This window comes from Seriola dumerili, unplaced genomic scaffold, assembly GCF_002260705.1.
Source record: "Seriola dumerili isolate Sdu_G_001 unplaced genomic scaffold, Sdu_1.0 BDQW01000391.1, whole genome shotgun sequence".
Taxonomy (NCBI): Eukaryota; Metazoa; Chordata; class Actinopteri; order Carangiformes; family Carangidae; genus Seriola; species Seriola dumerili.
This window is the reverse complement of record NW_019174646.1, coordinates 571,974-594,376: the sequence shown is the minus strand read 5'-3', so window position 1 is coordinate 594,376 and position 22,403 is coordinate 571,974. Positions and strand designations below refer to the sequence as shown.

The window sequence follows — 22,403 nt, the reverse complement described above, 5'->3', positions numbered from 1 at the left end:
TACTTTGCAACCAGAGGAATTCCATCAATCTCTTAATCCCCAAATTCCTCCTCTTTTGCAGCTCTCAGCAGACTGTCCTGACATGCCAACTGATGACTGACTGGCCTTTTTTTCAATGACTGGCTGCGGGAGACATCCAGAAAGTTCTACGAAGGTTTGAGGAAAACAAATCTCCAAATCCTAACTCCTTATTGAAATGCTGCTCACTAGGATCTCACATGATCGGGGGCAGGCTTGCAGCCGCTTCCCTCCGGTGAGGGGGTTGTTTGTCATTCGGAAAAAAAACCCAGGAGCTACAGTTTACACTCAAATTCCTCAGCATGTGAGTGAGGGCAATTTCTGGATCGAACAAGCCTGGTCAGATCTCCTCTTACACTTAATCTCCATTTAAAAAGCATTCCTTTCATTGTCTACCTAATGTGGTACAAAGGCACAGACAGAGGATGTGAAGGCAGCTCATGGACAGGAAACATGAAAGACTGCGTATAGTTAGGCATTCATTTTGTAACACTACATAATCTCATGGCAAATTCAGCATTGTGATACTGCATTGTAATGCTAGCTTTACAGAAAAACTGCCCTATTACACACAAGAATCATGCAGAAAGGTATCTTTACTGACAACAGAACAAGATGTTAATTCTTTGTTTTTTTAAGGAAGGATAAAAGAGACACAGGGGTCCTCCAAGACCACACACCCTGTGTGTGACCTCTTTATGCTGTCTAAATATATACCATGTGTCTACGTGTCTGTGTGAGCATAAAGACTCTTCCAGCACTTTTCTGAATCACCACCACACACAAACAGTTTAAATACTGTGAAACTTTCATCTTCTCTAACATGGCAGGGAAGGATGTGAGAGCTATAGGCGCAGCAATAAATGATGCAATATTTCAACCGGTGAAAGTGAAAAGATTGTCAGTATACGTCACATTTTCTCAACTACAGAATCTGATGTAAGAGTAGGAATAGCAGACCTTGGAGGGTGGAGCAATTCTTGCAAACTACAGCAACAAAATGCTATTTCAGGGATAGAGGCCCATTCAACATCTGCACGTGATTACACTGACCTCCGCACTAGTCTCGGTCAACTGTATCTTCGGCTGAGTCTGTCCCTCCTTCTCTCTTTTGCTTTCTGGTTTCATTTCTAGTCTATACATTCGGATTGAAATGATAGATTATGTTGGATTGAAATGATGGAAAATGTAAGGTGATCACTATTATTTTTATGCGTTGTAAGACTGTAATATTTGTACTGTACTGTTATATTGTACATTTTGTAAGGAATGGATGGCAAACAGTTGTTTATGCAGTTGCATTATAGTTGCTACTGCTGAAGAAAACAGAGCTATAGGGGGGTTGTGAGCAAACCATCTGTGTTAGTTCTGCAACCAAAAAGACTAACAGGGTTTTGGCAGCCTGTTGCAACTGTTTGGGGGTTTTCTAAACACCTCTCGTCCTGCTTATCTCTTCCAGATGTATCAGTGTAGGGTTTCCTCTCTAATATACCTTCCTTATGCGCATATTGTTTACTGATTCCAATGCTACAGACGTGCATCCGAAACAGTTTAAAGAACTCAGGAAGGACTAAAAGACAAATATTTTTATTGAGAAAAAATATCCAACGACGGGTTTCTAAAGGAATCTTAACACTGTGATAGTTGATAAACTGTGTATCTAAATGGCTACAGCCACCAGTCCACAGGGAGGAAATGCTGGACACAAAGACTTCACTGGAGGAAGTAGAGCAGGGCTGCCAATGATGCAAGACCTGAGAAATATTTCAGCTCTGCTGTGTGATGTAACTTTCTGAGGTTTTGTGTCTATGAGTGCACAGAGCTACTACATCATATACAGTTACAGTAATCTGTGTAATTCTCAGTCTAAACCAGACTCACATTATAATGTAGTAGCATTAAACTGAACACCCATTAGGATGCAAAGTTTTATAAGTAGATAATCAAATGACTTTCATATCAACCCGCAGGTTAAGTCCAGCTGAAATGTTATTGAGGTGAAGATAAATAAAAGTGGGCAGTGGACTTGTACGGCATGAAATGTGTATCAAGGCATTAAACAACAGCTGATATAAATGGGCTGTGTCTATTTTGATTTTTTGATATACAATACATACAGTACTCGCCCCTACAAAAGTACTACATTTGGGACCCATCTGCCTGATGTAAATTAATCAAAAATGTATAATCAATTATCTTTCTGGGCGACTCCAATGAATCCAAATGATCTTATACAATACATTAGTCTATATCCTTTGATGTTGAAACCTTATTAAACAAAACTACTACTTGTACTTGCTTATTTCAGATAAAGAAAACATTTACAGATTATTTTGTCACTTTTGAGGAATGTCAAAAAGTCTATTTTAGACCTACAGTATAACTTGTGAAATGGGAATTAGGAAGGTGAATCTTTTCAATGGTCTTAATGTAGAATAAACATGCCCCCTGGTGGGAGAATTTTGAAAGCTTCCTCCAAGGTATGCTTCACAGTAATTGAAGTATTAAGTAATATTGTCTTCAAGTTTGTATTCTTTCTTTTACCCTTACGATGTTTTCGAATTTTACTTATTTCATCAGGCTTCATCTTAAAATACAGACAGGCTACTGCAAGTTTATATTTTCCACTAAAAATATGAATGACAAAAATTAAACAGGAAGAGTTCTGAAAATAAACCAAAGACATCCAGCTACTGTTTACTTTTTTAGGGAAGCCTAATATCTTGGATATAAACTCTGAATGTCTACAATATTAGAAGAAGCAATAGCAATCATTTTAATTGTTGGCCAGACACCACAGATACACTGCCAGCTGTTGTAGTGTGGAATAACAACCACTAGATGGAGTTAAAAGCAACCGGATAAATTACCACCACTACCCCAGAGTTTTTCAGGACAGCATCCTTAAAGATAAACTCGAACATTCATCATTGATTTGTCAGTACACACATGATAAAGTTACTTGCATGGTCAGCAAATCTAATTCATTATTAGAAAACTAGAAACAGCAATTTCTGAAGAATAAAGCCATCCTACTGCAAGGGGGCAAGCTGAAGCCAAACTGCATTGCTGCCTTGAATTAGTATGAAGAGGGAAGCTCCAGTGACTCACCTGGTAGAGCGCATACCATTTAGGCTCAGTCCATACCACAGCAGTTTGGGTTTGAATCAAACTCAGGCCCTTTACGGCATGTCATTCCCTCTCTCTCTTCCCTAACTTACCTGTCTCTCTCTCACTGTCCCAATCATAATAAAGCCCAAAAAAAACTAAATAAAAAAAAAGAATTTGTATGAAGAAGCAGTTGAAGTTGCTTGAAGAGATGGAAAAAAAGGGGAAAGGGATGAAGAATGCAAACTGAAGTGGATGTAGTGAAAAAACTTTAGATGTGAGTCATATTGTGGAAGTGAGTTGAAGTACACGGAGAGAAACTGAGCTGCATTGCCTCATGCATAGCCTACACTGTAAATCCCATTTCACTCACTCAATTTAAAAGTTTATTGGAAATGGTCTGCACACAAAACTTGTTTACATGCATACCAGCTATGGAGGCGGTGGGAACCGTAAGGCAACGCCTGCTACACGACAACACCCTTCACAATAGAACCAACCTCAACCCAGAACAGATATGTGAACTACTGGACCTCAGCGAAACACCACCTACTTCCAATATAACTGGGGGTTCTACAGACAAAAGCATGGCAGTGCTATGGGCTCACCTCCCATGGTGGCAAACCTCTACATGGAAGAAGTAGAAAGCAGGGCCCTGAACTCTTTCAGAGGAACAGCATTTATGGATAACAAATATATTTTTCTGGTTTCATAATTTCAGCATGGCAAAATTAAAGGAAACTGAAATCCAACATTCATTAGCACATTGCAAAATCAAGAAACACAACATTCACTCTCTGGCTTCTACGAGTGGGATAGATGCTGCATATATTAGATAAACTGTCCAAGATCAATGTTTTCATACCACCCCCCTAAAGAAATCTATAAGTATTATACAAAGTCAGTGTTGTTTCTGTTCCTCTCTGGAGCTGATGTGAGGCCTCTTAAAAGATTGTACCCAGCTGTGAAATTCCAGCAGACCTTCAAAGTCAGAACAAGCTGTTGTATTGGCATTTAGATGATAGAGTGTGACTCTTTGTTCCCCTTCTCCCTGCTTTAGTCCAATTCTGTCTCCTTTAAGACAGTATCAGTCACAATCTATTCGCCTGACCCTGCTGCATTACGCAACACCACCTGCAGATGAGACCCCTACCAGCAGTCCTCCCCTTCCTGCCAGTGGATGCTGGTTGGCATTTTAAAATGGGCGGAGTTCAAACAAAGCTCAGCAGCTGGAGCTACTGACTAATGCCAACCTGTGGAGAGAGGAGTAGCAAAACCCGGGTCAGCCACATCAAACAGGGATGTGCCACAGGAAATCATCCTGAGAGGAACATTTCCCTTGCCTCCCGAACCTGTAGATGCTCACGAAGAGACAACGTCAGAGTGTGTGTGTCTGTGTCACTGTGTCTGCATGAGTGGTTGCATGGATGCAAGGGTGCTGATATAATCTCAACATCTATTTGACTTGTATTAATGCCTGATATCTAAAGTGCTGTTTGATCTAAAAACAGTTGATGCAATTGAAACATTGCAAGACAACACACACACACTTTTAATTTCCATGATTCCAATGATGCTAATGTTTCTGCCAACATCACACTGACTGTTTCCTTGGTGATAAGTCTGAACCGTTTCTTCTTTTAACTACAGCTCCTCCTCCACTTGACATGTTCATAGTTCGGGATAAGCAATTGAATGCAGCCGATCTGAAAATGGTTGAACACTTCAAACACTGTATCTGTATCCCTTGTTGAGTCATTTCTCACACCAGAGACCTGCTACCACCTGTCATTATCAAAGATGATCATCACAGTCTGAATACATTTCACTGTGCTTTCTGGTACAATAAATATTGGAATTTGTCAGTGTAGCTTTCTTGCTGAGAAACATTACAGCGACAAAACAAACAGTAAACTAAACATACGTGTCACTCAATACTGTCATGCTCTTTAATGTGTGCAGCTGTGTGAAAAAGAACTCTACTTTGTTTCTCACCCTTTAAATAATCAATCCATGGAATCAAACCAATCTTTGTAACTGAACATCTTTTAACAGGACAAATTAGGATGAACACTAACCGTGTCACGGTGTGTGTCAACTGACCAATTGTGAGGCACTGCTGACATTAAACGCTGTCTCTGACTATGGCTGCAGATGGTGTTCTTTTGACAAATGTTAATAAATCAGTTTGGTTTAATGAGTCATCTGATACTTGTCAATAGCCTATGATAGAGGATGACAAAGTCTGAACCTGGAAAACACTGAGTGCACAAAAGGCCAGTGACCCCTCTGGTGGTTTGAGTGTTTACTTTGTTTAAATGCCTGGTGGATTATTGAAACTTATTTATCTTCTTTTTTCAGATCACAATGGTTTCCAATGATACTGGAGAGTAGATCTGTGCTAAAAATGTGATAAAAAAAAGATAGACCTAAACCTGCTCTGATGGTGTGTATAAAATAACCACACTAAGCAGACCAACATGGATATTTGTGACATTTATTCTGTAGCCTGTTAACAATAAATCCAAAAATTGATCCCTTCCTAATGTGCTTAAATGAGGGATTCAAAAGTTTATCTGAAGCTAACAGGAGACGACCTTGACAAATCAAGTTGGTTGACTCTTGCTTAGACAGATTTGAAAAATACTGAACTTATTTTTAAATTATTGTGTTTGCGTGCTGTTGCGTTCACGTCACATCGGATTTTCTGCTTTCAAACGAATTGACGATTAGGGGAAAACCGTTGTTGGCAGTTTAGTTTACTGGCTTCTTTATCTCTCACTGCTCGGTGCCAATAGTGGCACAGAATAACGGCAAGCAACACTAAAACCTCACAAATACCCTTCAATTTATCTTAGTTTTGTAAATTGCAGTTGATTAAAATGGCGTGAAGAGTTTTACGGTGTAGCAAAGGTACAGCAGTCCGGTAAACGATGCAACTTGAAGGGGACCGGGAGTAAATTCAGCCTGGTGACGCTCTCTCACTGTACAGGAGGGCTGGAGATAAAAAGACCGACACTCACTCCACCCACCGTTCAGTCGGCTACGTTCAGTTACTCTGCCGGTGTATGTGTATATATCGCGGCCAACAGGGACGAAGCGGTACGCTCTACTCACAGAGAGGAAAAAAAACCCCGCAGGACCAAGTGTCTGAGAACATGAGACGGGACCTCTTTTAGCTAACCCGAAGCAACTGACGCCGTCCGTTCTCACCCCGGCTCTTTTCTCCTTTTGTTTTCGGTGTAAAACTTCAGCTCTGTCAGCATTTACCGGTGTGCCACTCACCTCTAACACGTTACCTCTGACACGGGTTGTCACCGTTTGACTCTCGGGGCTTTTTGTCTAGGGGAAAGAAAAAGAAAAGCCCCAGCTTTACCGTGGACCTCTGAGCTACCTCTGAAATCAGAGAAAAGTGGTAGCAGCCAGCAGACAGGTGAGTGTGCAACGTTATGGGTTGTGTGACATGTTCATCACGTTGTAATGGGAGCATTTATGGATAGCTTTATTTTTTTCTTTCAGAACATGTTTGTAGTTAAATGTCACATTTACCTTTTTTTTTTTTTCTTCAATTTGTGACACTCTGTAATAAGAGGTTTAACTATGGTAGCATTTGCTAACATGTCTGTAATGTGCCCAAAGTCAAACTAGTTTCCCTGAGTTTTCAGGATTGACACAAGTTTCTTTCCTGCATATGCTTTCTTTTTTTTTTTTTTAACCCATCAGTCTTTAGGTTAAGTACTTAGATTACTGCTCACTGGTGGTCTTATGTGCACCCACAGACATGGGACACGCCCATGATGTTTTATCCCATGAACGTTTTCCCCTTTTGGTGAAAGTATAGACTGACTCACGACTTTCCCATCCTCAGTTTATATCTGTCACAAGATAATGATTGCAGTGTAAAACTGCTTAATGCAAGTAAGACTACAGAGACTAATTGTTGATTCATCTCATCCAGTCATATTTACTGTGCGCATATGTTTTTACTCATTTTGCCACTTACTTGCATAATTAATGACACCATTATTTATTTCTGTCCTCTGAGGATGAGGATTGCCATTTGGGTGATGCTGGTGCATTAGCAAGGAAGTGTGTACATTTACTTATTACCTTCATGTCATGTATCCCTTCATCCCTTCAGAGGGAGTTTTAATCTGGTAAACAAACAGGACTTCAATCATCATAAAACTTTTGCTGTTGTTGCCATTTGGTCCAATGTCTTTAACCATTACATCCTTTTTGGCCGTTTTAACACTTCCCCATCTGTCACTACACCTCCAGTAAAAACAGCTAACACTTATTTGTTTTTGTTCTGAGCTTTAGTTGACAGATGACATTTATTTACATCCCACAGGCATGTAAATAATTACTTTAAAAGATATTGGAGCCTGTTTAGTCAGAGTTTCAATGGATGGATGACTCAGGATTAGTCAAGAATTTGAACAGCGAGGCTGTTCTTTTTTTTATTTCTTTTTTACAACGTCTATAAAAGGATTGAAGGGCTTTGGAGAGCAATGTGCTGGATATTGTGTTTTTAAAGTTCTTGTTGGCTTGTACAATACTCTTGCTCCTGTTTGGTAAGAGAGGCTCACATCCTGAGGACAGCCAGGACTATGAAAATGTTTTCAGGTCATGACACTGAAAGTCATTTTGTACAGCATGTTAGAAAATAAATATTACCCTTGATACTCAAACTGCTCCTATTTCAGCTGAGGAACTTGAGAAAATGATACAATAGTTGACATTTTGAAGTTAACTGGAAAAATGGGGACATAACATATACTTTGTACTTCTATCATTCTTCAAATTTGTGTGGATTAGAAAGGTGTTGCATTCAAAACATGGGCAACCATGCTGAAAAGGCTTGGTTTGTTTGAAAAATGCTTTAAAGATCACCCTTGATTTATAAATGTTATTTTAAGAGGAGAAATGGAGAATAAAGGGAGATGTAATCGGTTGGAACAGTGCGGAATGTGGTGTGCTAAATTCACAGCAGTAATCCACTTAATGGTTACCTATTCTTTTACATACACACACACAGTCTTTTAGATGCATTTCTCCACTGAATTCATGTTCTGTCATACATCTTTTAAACCATTAATTTTTTCTAGCTTTGAGATCTCATGCATATTACTGCTGATTTGAATTCCACTCAGTCAGCACTTTATGAGAAACACCATACTAATACTGGGTAGGGCCTACATTTGCTGTCAAAACAGCCTCAGTTCTTCATGGGCATAGATTCCACAGGATGTTGGAAACTGCTCCATGTTGACATGACTGCATCGCATCATTTCTGGAGATTTTTCAGCTACACATTCATGCTGTCAGTCTCCCCTTTTTACACATCCCAAACCTGTTCTATTGGATTTTAGCCTGGTGATTCAGCCTGGACTGTTGACTCAAGGCAGGTTGGGTCCATGGATTGTTGCTGCTGTTGTAACCCATCACCTCAAGGTTTGACATGTTGTGCAGTCTGAGATGCTTTTCTGCTCACCACAGTTGTAAAAAGTGGTTATCTGAGTTACCGTTGCCTTTCTGTCAGCTCAATTTCCTTTGACCTCTCTCGTCAGTAAGACCTTAGAGACTATTGTACATGAAAATCCCAGGAGATCAGCAGTCTGCCCGTCTGGTGCCAACAATCATACCATGTTCAAAGTCACTGAGATCATTTATTCCCCATTCTGATGTTTATTGTGAACATAAACTTAAGCTCCTGACCTGTATCTGCATGATTTTATGCACTGCACTGCTGCCACTCGATTGGCCGATTTGATAATTGCACAAATAAGCAGGTGCACAGGTGTTCCTAATAAAGTGTCAGATAAGATTAGCTGTGCTGTTGATTTAGACATGTTGAGGTGCACTGTGTACAGAGGCCGACCCTATTTCCCATTTGAGATGAGAATTGATTCTGTGTCCCAGCCATTCTGCTTTGTCCTGCTTACATAAGTCTGTATGTATTTATATGTTTATGCCCTGTATCTTTAAATAGCTGTTTCTAAGAACAGAAACATACCCAGTGCTCATCCTGCAATATATATTCTGTAGGATACTTGCGAGCTTCATATACCAGAAGAACACATCTGGATGATCTGTCAAACCTGTGCAGAATTATGACCTGTTATCGCTGGCTGCCCTGAAGCAGTGAAGTCAAGTCCGGCCTTATCTGTCTGTCTCTTTTGTGTCTATCCCCAGTAAGGATAATGAAGCTCCACAAAGAGCTGGCACACTTCTGAAAGCATTGCTATTAATTTGCAGCACCCACATGAGAAAATCTGATTTCTTTGTGGTGCCACTCTCTGAAGCAATAGCAAATATTTAATAGGAAGGGATAACGAAACTGGATTTAAAGATTTGAGAGAATGAGAAAGAAAGTCATGGGTGCAAGGCTGTGTACACAACAGCCTTGACTCAGTAGAAGGCTATAATTTCCACAGTACTTTTACATCATGCTGCTTCTTTACAGCAACCAATGTTTTCTTTCTGCCAATACATTTCTCACCACCTTAGGAGAGTGTCAATAGAGTTGTAAAGCCGCACATGCTAGCATAAGGTCGATTTGGTGACGAGGAGTGGCAGCATGTGAGACTTTACAGTGTGAGCTGGTCTGGTGCTGTGATTGGTTGAGAGTTGGTGAGGTGTATGGAGGTTGAAAGTGTCATGGTAACGTAGATGAATAAAAAAAATAAAACATGTAAGTAGACAGTCAGTGACGTGCATTCACATAAAGAGGGGCCTTGCTTCACAATGTCTAAGAGAACAAGCTTGTGTATTACTGAATATACAAACCAAATATAATCTAAATTTGGTGAAATTCATTTGTTTATCCACAAAACCAAGTGAGAAGTCAGCTCTTTGTTTGCATGTGGTAACACTGACTTAGTCAGCATCTTTCAGCTCTCAATCTATCCAAGAACAGAGTGGGCTGGGAGAGCTGAGCTTAGATCCTTTGTCATCCAAGAAGGTTTGAGCCCTGCTGTTCCCAAATGAGTCCCCTCTGTGTCAAACATGCTCGATATTTGCAATGCATAGCAGATCCTGCAGATCCCTTTAACAGGTTTTCTGTGAGGCCACTACCTGATGTACTATGGTTTGTGACAAATCGTTGTCAAATGGGAGCCAGAAAATATAAGAAAATTCCCTTCTCTGCTCCAAAAATTTACAGGGCTAATTGCCATTTATTTAACTCCCATAGGAGCATTACAGGCTTTGGTTCACTGTCTTTGCTATTTTGCAACTTGAGCTCTCTTCAAAGCCCAGCACTCAGACAAACTGGGAGGTGCACAGTTATTTTGTCAAAGCTGAGGTTCCCCTTTGAAAGAAGGCAACAATACCTCCTTGACTGCATCACAATTCTGCTTGTTTTTCTTTCGTTCTTGGTAATATTCCCACCATCTGAGACCCACTACCACAGAGTTCAAACACTGACTTCTGTGGCTAGGAAAATGTAAATTTTGTAACATGAGAATGAGCCTCTCTATAATTTTAGTGTCTTCAGTGCCTTAGGTGTCTCTGCATCACCTTTTTAAGTGAGAACTGTTTAAGGTTATTATGTAATCCTCTTAACTGAAGACAGAAAGTAGTTTTTCAGGTTATTTGATGGTCTAAGTTAATTTCAGATGTACTGTACTTATATTTACCACCATTTTGCTGTTGGGAAAACAGTTGTGTAACCATCCCCTTAATACAATCAAAGAAGCCAAATGTTCGTATGAGGAGAAAGTAGAGTTACTCTCTCAGAAAGCCAAGTTCACCATGGTAGCACCTGTTCGTCTGGCCCTGCCTCGCGGCTCAGACAGCAGTCACAGTAGAGGACAGAGCTTGGTGTAATGTCAACACACAGATGGTGGTGAAGAGCCCTCATGCAGACATACAGATGGCACCTTAATAAAATATACCAGTCCACCCACTTTTTTCTTTTCCTCTAGGCCATGAAAAACATTCAGACTGAGGAGGCCTGGGTGAACTACGCCAATGGAGTTGTCCATTTGCACACAGTACAACAATGGTTCCCACCGTGTCTCTGCATGCCACGGATGTCTTTGTCAGCTGTTTGCTTTCCAGGCCACAGTATCAGCACTATAGTATCACCTATGATTGGGAACCAGCCCCAGAATACGTTCTCTCAACTCTAACAGGCAGTCAGGCAAGGAGGAGTCCTGACATAACTCCCTCTGCCATGGCTTTATGTTTCTTGAAGCAGGATGATAGTAAATGGGAGTGCTGTACACCAGGTTGAGTTACGGGAAAATACATTTCCAAAGATTTCTGCCAGGCAGCACTACAATCGTGCCAAGAAAATGTAAGGCAGTCACAGATTTCACTGCTACAACTTGGCTGCCCAAAGAACTAATAATTTAATTGACCTGAAAAGCTGAATGCTCTCTGCTTCTATGAGACATGATTACACATATCTGCTGTAGAAGGTAAACAGTTCACAGCAATTGATTTTTGACAGGTCAGGGACCCTACACCTCCCTCTCTGTTGACTAATCATGGCAAAAGCAGCTGTGAAAGCAGTGACATTTATTGGATTAAATACTGTGGGTTCAACTATATGGGGAACTGTATAAAAAATTTAATTGGAACCTGGGTTGAAAAGTACTTTAAGTAGTCTGGAGAGCTCTGACAAGTTGTTTTAAAGGACTGTATATATGTTGCCTTTATACTCTTTCAGACAGAAAGCATTTTGTAGATGTATAAAAATTACCATTCATTTTATCAGTTGACAAACATCCAAAAATATCTGCCCATTTTTCTGTTTGATTTCCAAATTCATGGACCATTTTATGAACAGTTAGGTGAAGTAACAATTATATGCTTGGATAGCTGGAACGGGCTATTTAATGGAAGCTGCTGATATGCCAGGCGAGCTGGACACAGAAGCTTAAACCTTAGTTCACTTTTCATTATCAGAGCTTTAATAATCAGCAAGAAGGAACATCAAATCCAGATGAAACGGAGACTATAAAGCCGTTTAAAAAAGAAACCTCTTCATATAAAGCTTGAATATACGATCCAGATGTTGCTGGTTATAACACCAACACACTCAAGTAAGTCTGATAAAAGAGGCAAAGTGTCCGTCTTCATACCCCATTATTCTCCCCAAAACCATCTTTATCCCCCTGCTATTTGATCCTGGCTTTCTTTCTCTCTCGAACATACCTACAGGTGCCTTTTGTAGGAACAGAAAATATGTCAGAAAACATTGGTTTTCACCTTTGCACTCATCACTTTTGGCCTTAATGCATGGTCGCAAATCATAGGCTGCTTACCTATATTGCATTTTTGTCCATTCTAGCAGCATGGCTTTATAGATGGCAATATCACTCTGTGTGGTAGTCGGTGAGTCAGTCCAACCAATATGGTACAGACATTCATGGTCCCCAGGGGATGATATCTTGATGTTTCCTCCATCGCCACCAGCAGGCCAAAATCTTTTTACTTTTCCACTAAAATATCCAAATATCTACTTGATGGATTGAAACAAACTTTGGTTCAGACATTCACAGTCCCAGAGGGATGAATGCTACTAACTTTGCTGATCCCTTAATTTTTTCTTTCAGCATGAAGTTGACATTTGTTTTTATAAGTGAAATGTCTAAATAACTATTGGATGGATTGTGTAATGAAAATTGGTATGGATTCATGTGCCTCAGTATGAAATGTAATCCCCAGACTTTTAATCTAGTGTCATCATCAGGTCAAATTTTCACTTTGTCTAATAGTATGACTAAATACTTGCAAAATTTATGACCTTCTCATCAACTTCAGCTGTACTTAGTTTTTAGTGCTAATTAGCAAATGTTAGCATTGTGCAATATTCATAAACTAAGTTTGTGAACATGGTAAACTCTGCATCTGCTTAACATCAGCATGTTAGCATTTACATATTTCATAACTGTAGTCATATAATAAACAAAAGAAAAGAAAATAGAAAATACATAGATGAAATATAGAATACAATTAGTATGTATTCCAATTAGGGATGCTACTGTTGCTAAGGATTTTATAATCCAACTGAAGCCAAAGCATTTAACTGTAATCTATGGATTCTTGTTAACTCGAAAGTTTGTGTAGGCATTACGGACATTCAGCTCTGGCCTTTCCATGCATGTCCTTCCTATTGCCTCTTCATAGCCTGGCCTTCCTCTCTGTGGGATCCACCTCCTCTCCTGAACGCTTCCTTTCACTTTCCCTCCAGACAACCGAAATCACAGGCTGTACTTAAGTTGATGAGAAAGCGTGGTGCAAATATACATTGAGCAGACAAGAGTCAATGTCATCAAGTCTTTAAAAGTGCTAATTATTCAAACCCACACACCATCAGCTGCCTAAACAGTGGCATGGTGGATCAGAGGTTAGCGCTGTCATCTCACAGCAGGAAGGTTCTGTGTTTAAACCCCACAAAGGGCAACTATGGTGTTTCTTTGTGAAGTTCTCCTTTCTGCCTCTGCACCAAAACAAGTGTCTGGGTGGTCCATTCCTCATACTGCAAAACACATGCGTTAGGCATTAGGAATACTCCCACCTTTGCACTTGACACCTAGTAGATGAAACCTAATAGAAGCTGCTCAAATATTCTATTTTCATGGTGTGACAGGTGATGCCTCAGCAGAGAAGCATTGCATTTACAGTGCTTCAGACACATAAGTCAGTAATGACCATTCCCCCTTCATCCACAAGACTCCATAAAGCTCCTAGTACAGCTTTATTGTTTTCTGTAGACACATTACTTTGCCAAGTTCTGTCCCTGCAGCCACATTCCAGCTTATAAGTCTGCAGCAAACCAAATACACTTCTCTCTGACACCACCTTTCCTCAGAAACCAAACCTCAGCCCATGAAAGTGGCTGCACACTGTAAAATGTAAGCCCACTCGTTTACAATTATTTTTACCTCCAGATGAAAAATGAGAGTGATATCTCCAAATGTCACATGACCCACTTAAACCTCTGTTGTTTCATCCACATTGAAATGACTCGGTGGATTTCCTTTTCAGTCATTTCATTTTGTTTTGCTCTAATAATGGAAATGAATAACAGCCGTGGCAGTTCCTCTTCCTGCTGTCAATTTTCTAATTTGAAGATACTGATGGACTGTGATTAGATTAATTTTTCTTTGGATTATCTCTGACCTGTATTTTTTCAGATTGATGGGCTGTCAGTCTGATGAGCAGTGAGATGAGAACTGTCAGATTGTCTGAATGTTCTTGTACCGTCCCACCCCCCCACCCCACCACCCCACCCCCCCTAGCTCTACTAATTCTGTTTATTTGCCGCTGTCGGTCAGTTTGCATAGTATCTCTCCTCACAGTAATTTTTCTTTCCCAGCTGGCTTTGCGCTACAGCAGCACTGCTCACTACCTTGCGTGGCACAGCCCTGTAGCATGGCTTTTTAAATCTAAGGTTTAATGGTTGTCTTTGTAGGTTTAATATATGCCTTTGTAAGACGCTGTGATGACTTCTTGGCTAAGTTGGCCACAAGAAGACCCTAATCATTCTCACAGTGCTCCATCAAACTGTCCACTCCCTTATGTTATCTGTTAAATAGTTATTTTAATTTGGTGCCTTTCTTAAACCTTGTTTCACAGAGAATAGATGCTCAAGATTGTTGGTATTTAATTGGTCTTGTCAATTTCAGAAGTAATGATAATAATTAAATGTGAAATCATGACATGATCAATATCATGATCAGGAAGGACATTGACACCTGAGAGTCCTTATGTGAGCATGTTGCAGTACCCCTCTATTCTCATTTGTCGAGACAGAGTGTTCTGGCACCAGCGGCTCTCAACAAGTATGTGTTGAGTACTTCTTTTTTCACTTTTGCATCTTGCTGTCATAAGCTCTGAGAGCTGGAGAAACTTGAACACTGATTCGTGTTACTGAATATTCATTGTCCCCCAGGGCTTGTATGCTTATAGATGAAACTGCATTCTGTCTTATGACCATGTCAAGGAATATTCTGAGGGGCACAAAGCTGACTTCAAAGAACTGGTTGTAGCAAAGACCAATAGATGTGTCGCCTCTCATTCCCCTTTTTTGCCTCTTTCTCATTTGCCTTGGTAGCGTAATGGTTAAAGCACATACCACGTAACCACAACGTCCACAGTTTGACTTCGAACCAGGGGACCTTTGTTGCATTGCCCCTCTCTCTCTCTCTCTCTCTCCCTCTCTCCACATTTCCTGTCTGTATCTCTACTGCTGAAAAACATGCCGAAAAAAAATTTGCATTAGCATTAACAGCAGTTTACTTGTCAGTCTAAAAGAAATGTTGTGAGTTCATGATCAAATTTCATTCCTTAACTCACAAAGAGCTGTCTCAAGCGGTGAAAGCAACACCAATGTTAACTCTTGTCTTTTCTTCTACTGAAGTTAGCTCGCTAACCAGCTAGCCCTGGCCTGTCTTGTCACTTTCCGATAGCGACTCACCGTAGCCTTCCTGAAGACGATGTGCTGCTAGGAGGTGTATTATAACCTCTTCTCTTGTGAACGCAACAATGGCCAAAGCTCTTGTCGAGCGAAAATTGCCACCACCCGATCCCAGCAAGAAACCACATTCAGCAGCAGAGAAAACTTACAAATAGCCCTTTTTTAAAGACACCACAACTAAAGCCACATGCTCGGCCAGCTTACTTGCTGCACCTGCATGAAAGGAAGTAACAAGGGATATTCTGTGTTCAATATTTCTGTGTATACAAGTAAATGCTTTAAAATGTGAACAGGACATCTTCACATGTACAGGGCAGTTTATTCTTAATGTTTTAAATCCAGGTAACCATTTGTAGTTGGATATGGAAATGCGTAGAGGAAAGAAGCTTTTTTTCCCTTTACATCTTCAAAATGCTGAGTGAAGACCTTGAGAATGATTTTCCTGACATCAACCTTTCCTAACATCATAGAAAACTGCTTGTTAGCCAGGATGCACTTAATTCTGCTTTGTCAGTGCTTACTAACTTGCCTTTTGCTTGCATGTCATTAACTAATCATTATTCCTCCCTTTCAATATTCTGTGAAAGCAAGCTATCCTATTTGTAGGTGCATGGTCACCCTTGGTGGCCCTAACAAAGTGAAATCATTGGCTGGGATTGATTCTACCATAGATCAGTCATTTGTCTGGTGAAGCTATTATAACGCTCAGTTAATTTGTACACAAGGTTCCTGGAAAAAGATGCATAAATCAAACACATGCTTTACTTCGCTGGAAAACTTTAGACAGGGTGTGAGTTTTATTTTGTTGCTCAGTTGCACTCTCACCACGTGGACCTATGTCTGAATAGGGAAGGTGTTGTTTTCTGCAGTATCACAAATCTCCTTCCTTCTATGTGTGCGATAGCTGTCACTGACTGGCACAGCAGCTGACAGGGCAATTTTCAAATGGTTTGTGGTGGGACTTATTGTCAGATTCAGGATGAACGGGAGCTGTGGGCATCAGTTCTCTGCCACACACCACAGTGACTCATGGGAGTGATATATATTGGGGTTTGGTCAGGATCATGATGATGATTTACATTGACCTGATAATATTTATGGCTGCATTTAAGATGACTCTATATGGAAACCTGCCAAACATTGCTTTTGTCGGGGAATGCAGAGGCTTCCTGCATAAACTAGCATAAATAAATTGTGTTAATTGAAAAAAAAAAAATCAGTTTTTATTGTTAAAACATTACTTGCAAAACTTTAAGACCACCAAAATTATGTTTTGGCAAGGAGTAAACTAATAACTCTTTATTGTTTGTTTGGAGAAAACATCTTACAGGTTACAGCCTTATGGCTTATGGCCTCATATTGAGCAGCTCAATTGATGTATTTTTTTATGGCTTGAATCCTCTGCTCATCATCTCCATGATTATGGATGGTGGTGTTATTCAAGTCTGTCAGCACAGAGTGAGAGAGAGAGCTTATTTGGCTGATATTTTTTTTTTCATCATACAGGTAGAAACCAAATAAAACGGTTGCTTTGAGGGTCTCAGAAGTAATTGAAGTGAATAAGCTTATTGACACGGTGGACACAAGTTTATTACCTCAGTTTTTTATATTGCTTGCTACATGATTGTCTTTGCAATGCGTGGTAACATAGTTGTGATTTCACAGTCTGTTCTTTATAATAAAGTTGGCTGTATGCATTATTGTGTAGACTTTACAATTTACCACTGAGGCGCTGGGCCGGCACTCTTACCGAGATTATGTTATTAAAAGGCTGACATTGTAAGTAGTCTGTATTATGGAGGAGCAAAAAGTAATATTAAGGCAGTATTCATTTATGATGAACTGTAAGAGAAAGAAATGGAACTGCAAAGGAAAACTGTTTGTGGGAACAACATGCTGAGATTTTCCAGATTTATTGCATGTACAGTCTAACATAAAGAGAGCTCAGGCCACCTTTGTTCTTTGAGCCACAGCTCTGCTTTATGTATGAACTTGATCTAACCAAATCAGTTAGTGACAGTAGTTTTCCCCTTGCTTCACCTGAAGTTGAAGTAGTTATATTTTGTACAGTGCACATACGCACACGTTATGCAGTCTATGCCTGGCCAGGAAGAGCACGTCTCTAGATTTTTGGTTTCCCAGGAAACTCACCCGGCTTTGTCTCATGGCAAGAGGAATTAAAGAAAGCAGCGTGAAGATTAGCTCAGATTTGCTGAACTGGTAACTACAGTGTAACACAGGCCACAATGTGGCCTCGGGACATAATTTACACTTTTGAATTACTCTTTAAACTAAAAGTCTTCAATTTTCTTTACATGGATACACAATTGACTGCATTGTTCCAACTGATAAAACACAGTAATAATTGAATCAATGGCCAGTTTATAAAAGCCTGCACATCTACTGATCTAAACATAGGAGTCTGGTTCTGCTGGTCTGTCCTACAGAGCACAGGAAGTGACAGGAGTTATTTTACAGAAAGCAGCAACAATGGTTTGTTAAGATTAAACAGTGGAAGAGGAGTGTAGTGTGCGTTTTTACTACCAAGAGTACTGCTTGGGGGATGATATATCCGTCATCACAAAATTTTAAATTTTGCCCAGTCTCTCTATAGTGAGAGCTCTCGACTGTGAGTGCTGAACCAGCTCTAACAGCTCTCATGTAATGACTCTCTCATTGCTTGTTATAATGGGTTTTATCACCTTTGTATCACTAATCAATTCCCTCACAGGCATCTTGTGTTGCCACATGGTTCAGCCAAGTCTCGGTAGTTGGTATCCATTGCACATCTCAATAAGCAGTTCAGATCATTCAGACATGATGGGGGTCATGAACAGATGAAATGAAGGCCCATTTTCAGAAGACTGAATAGATTCCTTAATGTGCTGCAGGTTTGTTTATGACAAGATTACTCCATGTTGTTTATACTTTCAGTGTAACCAAGGTGTTTGCGTCTAATTTTGGCCATTGCACATAATTTACACATAAATCTACGTTGTGACCTGCGTCACTGAGTCTGCAAAAGTCATGCACGTCTACCACTTTGTTGGGACACTTTATCATGCACTGTAGGACAAGATAATGAGTTAAAAATTTGTGAGTTTTGGTCCCATATTGCAATAATACACCTCCAAAACACTCATTGGACCTCCAAAGAAATACTTCATCAGACACTTCTGTCATTTTGGAGAAGGCTGATGTGTAACTACAGAAGGTTAGGATCAGTGAAATATCACTTGACAGTGGGCCTACTGTAAAGATTACCTTTGTAAAGAATCTGTTCAGTCAAAAGTCAATAATTATATATAAACATGAACAGATTGCTCCCTGAGAAAGTTAGTGATCCAACATTATGAGCTGCACAACATTAGCAATAATAAATGAAGGCCTGTTGTACAGGATTACATAATACTGAAAGGCTAAGGGTCCACTCTGTACATTACAGTGGTGTTTTGAATGACAGTGTGGTGGTTAAGTGAGGATATTTCATCCCCCCTTTTTTGTGAACTATTCCTTTAAGGATCTTTTCTTTCTCAGCAGTGGGTTGGCCTTCGGTCCCACAGTTCTCTGCTGCTTGGCCTCTCCCTCAGTTCCCTGGTCAGAAGAAGATACTGCTTTCTGCTGGGGAAACTGCTGAAGCATTTCCTCCCCTGCAGACTGTTTTCCCTCGCCGTGCCTTTGATTGGAGGAAATGAGGCAGCAGAAAACGAGATGACAACAGCCATTTCGGGAGTTTTTCATATACCCCTTATAACTTCTCTTCTTATTGACCCAAGTTCAGACAATTTGTGACAGACACAGAAATGTTAGGAAAGCTGCTTCTCCTGTGGAGAGAAGCTTTGATCACTTGTTGATTTCACTTAGTTAATCTTTTTCAGTGATGAAGGGACAGTGCAGGTGACAGGATCGGACAGGTAAAGCTGTCACAGTGGATCTATTTATTATAGAACCTGATGTCTGACTAAGCATGGGGAAGGTCTTTTTTTGTATTTTATGCTCAGTTTGTTTTTGTTTCGTGTGTGTGTGTGTGTGTGTGTGTGTGTGTGTGTGTGTGTGTGTGTGTGTGTGTGTGTGTGTGTGTGTGTGTGTGTGTGTGTGTGTGTGTGTGTGTGAGACAGTACAGCTCTTACTCTTTTATAGTGGTCACATTTCTACACCTACAGTGGTCAGAGGTGTTACATCCATGTTGGCAAAACCTGGTAGAGCTGCAGAGCCTTCGATGAATAAAATCACCACTCATGCTGTATTTAACTTCACTCTGCCAATTCATTCTCGTTTATTGAAGATGTAATTGTCCACTGGGTCATATTAACTGATTAGTTTCTGGTAAGACATCATGCTGATAGAGGGATTAATTGCAGCAGTTCTCCATCTGTCTTTATACACCCTTGAGGAGAGTAGGAGCTTATTAACCACGAAGTAAAAAAAAAAAAAAAAAATGGATGAGCCTCTCATTTCAAGGTAACAAATCTGGAGCCTGAGTGCTGCTCTGCCTAATTATGATAACATCCTACATCAAATAGTTGTAATTAAAGGGTTTTTGATGTGCAGCTCAACTGAAGTAGCAGTGGTGAATGGGATATTTTTGACTTTAAGGATACAAGTGGCTGCGACCCTGCATGAATGCAAGGTTTTGGGGGTAAACATGTTGCGACATAAAGCGCATGAACCACTTTGCTATAACAACATGGAGACATCGCTGTGGATACAGGTTTTTAACTTTATAATTTTTCAACAAGTGACAACATGACAAGGCTGAAAGTGGTTGTTACTTTGCCTTGATGAACGCAGCAACACAGCTTCACTGTGTCAACTGCAGGATTGTTTTTCTGTCTTAAGGGCTTGGTAGACATGCCCAGACGCACATTCATATTTGCCTTCTGTTCTTAATATTTGGAGTTGTTGATTATACTCAACCGTCACTGAAGTTCAGGTCAACCAATATTAATATGAAACATTTAATCCAGTCATTTAGATTTGTGTAATAAATAATTAAATAAGAAATTTAATTTAAACTTTTAGATTTATTTGTCAATGGGATTTTTTAATATATATTTTAATTTCCAGTGGTCTGACAAGTTTAGTTACTACTTTATTTATTTACTCCAGTCTATGCTGAATGAATGAAAAATGGAAACACTTTTGATAAGTCTTACCACTATTTGAACAAAAAAAATGAATTGTCCCTGATCAGAGGCCTGAGCCTAGAGTTTATAAGTATCAATACCATCTGTAGAGCCCTGTTGCTTTTTTCCAAATTTGCCAGTTTTATTCCTTAAACAGACCACTGCTCGCAAAGCTGTGATCTCCATCCACCGTCAGACATTGTTTATTCAGAGGAAATGTCTGACAAGCATAATAGCCATGCCAGTAGTCGAGCAGTGCCTGATCTGATCAAGGTCTAAATCCGTCAGACTGCAGTGTTGTTACTTGGTAAAGCTGGCTGCATGATAGCTAGAGGTTGGGCAATACATTGGTGCAGACTCTAGATAAGATAAGGTGATTGTTGAGAACACACTGGTGCATAGCGTATTTGGACAGTAGTGGGACATGAAACTGTGAGTCTCTGCATTCATCCGGTCTGTGTCTGGTTTAGTTTGACAGAGTTTGTCAGTCAGTGGGTGAAGCGCTGGAGCAACCATGTTAGCACCAGGGCTTTGATTCTCATTGCCCCCTCACAGTACAGTATAGTAAGTACGCTTTGTAACTTAAAATGGAGCTTTGAATTCGGCAATTTTTGAGTATATTTGAAAGTTTTGAGGAAGTTTTTTTGTGGTCATTTAAGAGTTTAGATTTTTGAGCTAGTGTTCTTCTTAACTCTTTTCATTTTGAGGCACAGAGCAGCACTGCACATTGCCTGTCAAAGACCCCTGTAGTCCTGCTGGGGTGGGCCAGGTTCATTATACCCTCGGGTCAGGCCCGCCCTCCTCAGAGCAGTTCTACTAATAACAGGAAACATGGCCATTGCTGCAGATGCTAATGAGCAGCTGCCCAGCGCTTGAGACAGACTGATTACAGCAGGAGAGTATCGTTAGCATGCAGAACAGCTCTGAAACATCAGATGAGACTTGAGCCATATGCTAGCTGTGCTTATGCTAGCTGTGCTTCACAAACTGCAAGTAAAGAGGAATATCTCCAGTTGAAAGGCTCCAGGGAGACGTGTTTGTGTGTATACACTCTTAATTGTGTTTGTTTGACTCTCATCAGAAGAGAGATGCCATTAATCATGCATAGTTTATGCTTTGATAACACCAAGATGCACTTTCAACCCCAGATTGAACTGAGGTGTTTGTTTTGCAACTGCAGCAACAGCTCAACAGGCTCCATCATGTCCCCGGAGAGTGAGGTAAACTTGTGATAACAGTCAGCACTGTTGTAATATCATTATTGTTATTATAGCTGATTGCAGAGTCTCAGTGCTGAGTCAGCAGCAGCTCAATGGGAAGACTGAGATTTAACTCTGAATATTCACAGCTAACACAGCCTGGTACTTCTCACTGCGGTCACTACAACAGCGTTAGTCATGAAGGAAATGAGTTGTGGGCTTTTTCAAAAGTATCACAGTGTTCTGCTGCTCCTCCACACTGAGAGGGAGTAGTGAAGCTGGATCAGGCACCAGAGTAGGTTCTCTCCCTGATACGGACCCTCACCAGCCTTAAGTTCAGATGAAGCATTAAATGATGAAAAGACCCTCTAGTTTTAGAGGGATCTAGAAAAGGCAGGCGAGAAGGCCCTGTGCACATTTGGCTTCACTGCCTCACAGCGGGATTGTTGTTTTGCTTGCAGTTTCAGTTGCCACTTTGCCCTTCAAACCTGTACAAAACAGCATGCACCGATTTTC

General features: G+C 40.3%; 1 protein-coding gene across 3 annotated transcripts in view; it reads left to right on the top strand.

The window, feature by feature from the left end:
• Nucleotides 1-6,182: 6,182 nt before the first annotated feature.
• LOC111233432 (glycerophosphodiester phosphodiesterase domain-containing protein 5-like) overlaps nt 6,183-22,403 on the top strand; it is a 43,999-nt gene continuing 27,778 nt past the window's right edge. For all 3 annotated transcript variants that reach the window (XR_002665604.1, XM_022761243.1, XM_022761242.1), the window contains exon 1: nt 6,183-6,559. The gene's annotated coding sequence lies outside the window, so the exon portion shown is untranslated. The remainder of the gene's footprint in view (nt 6,560-22,403) is intronic.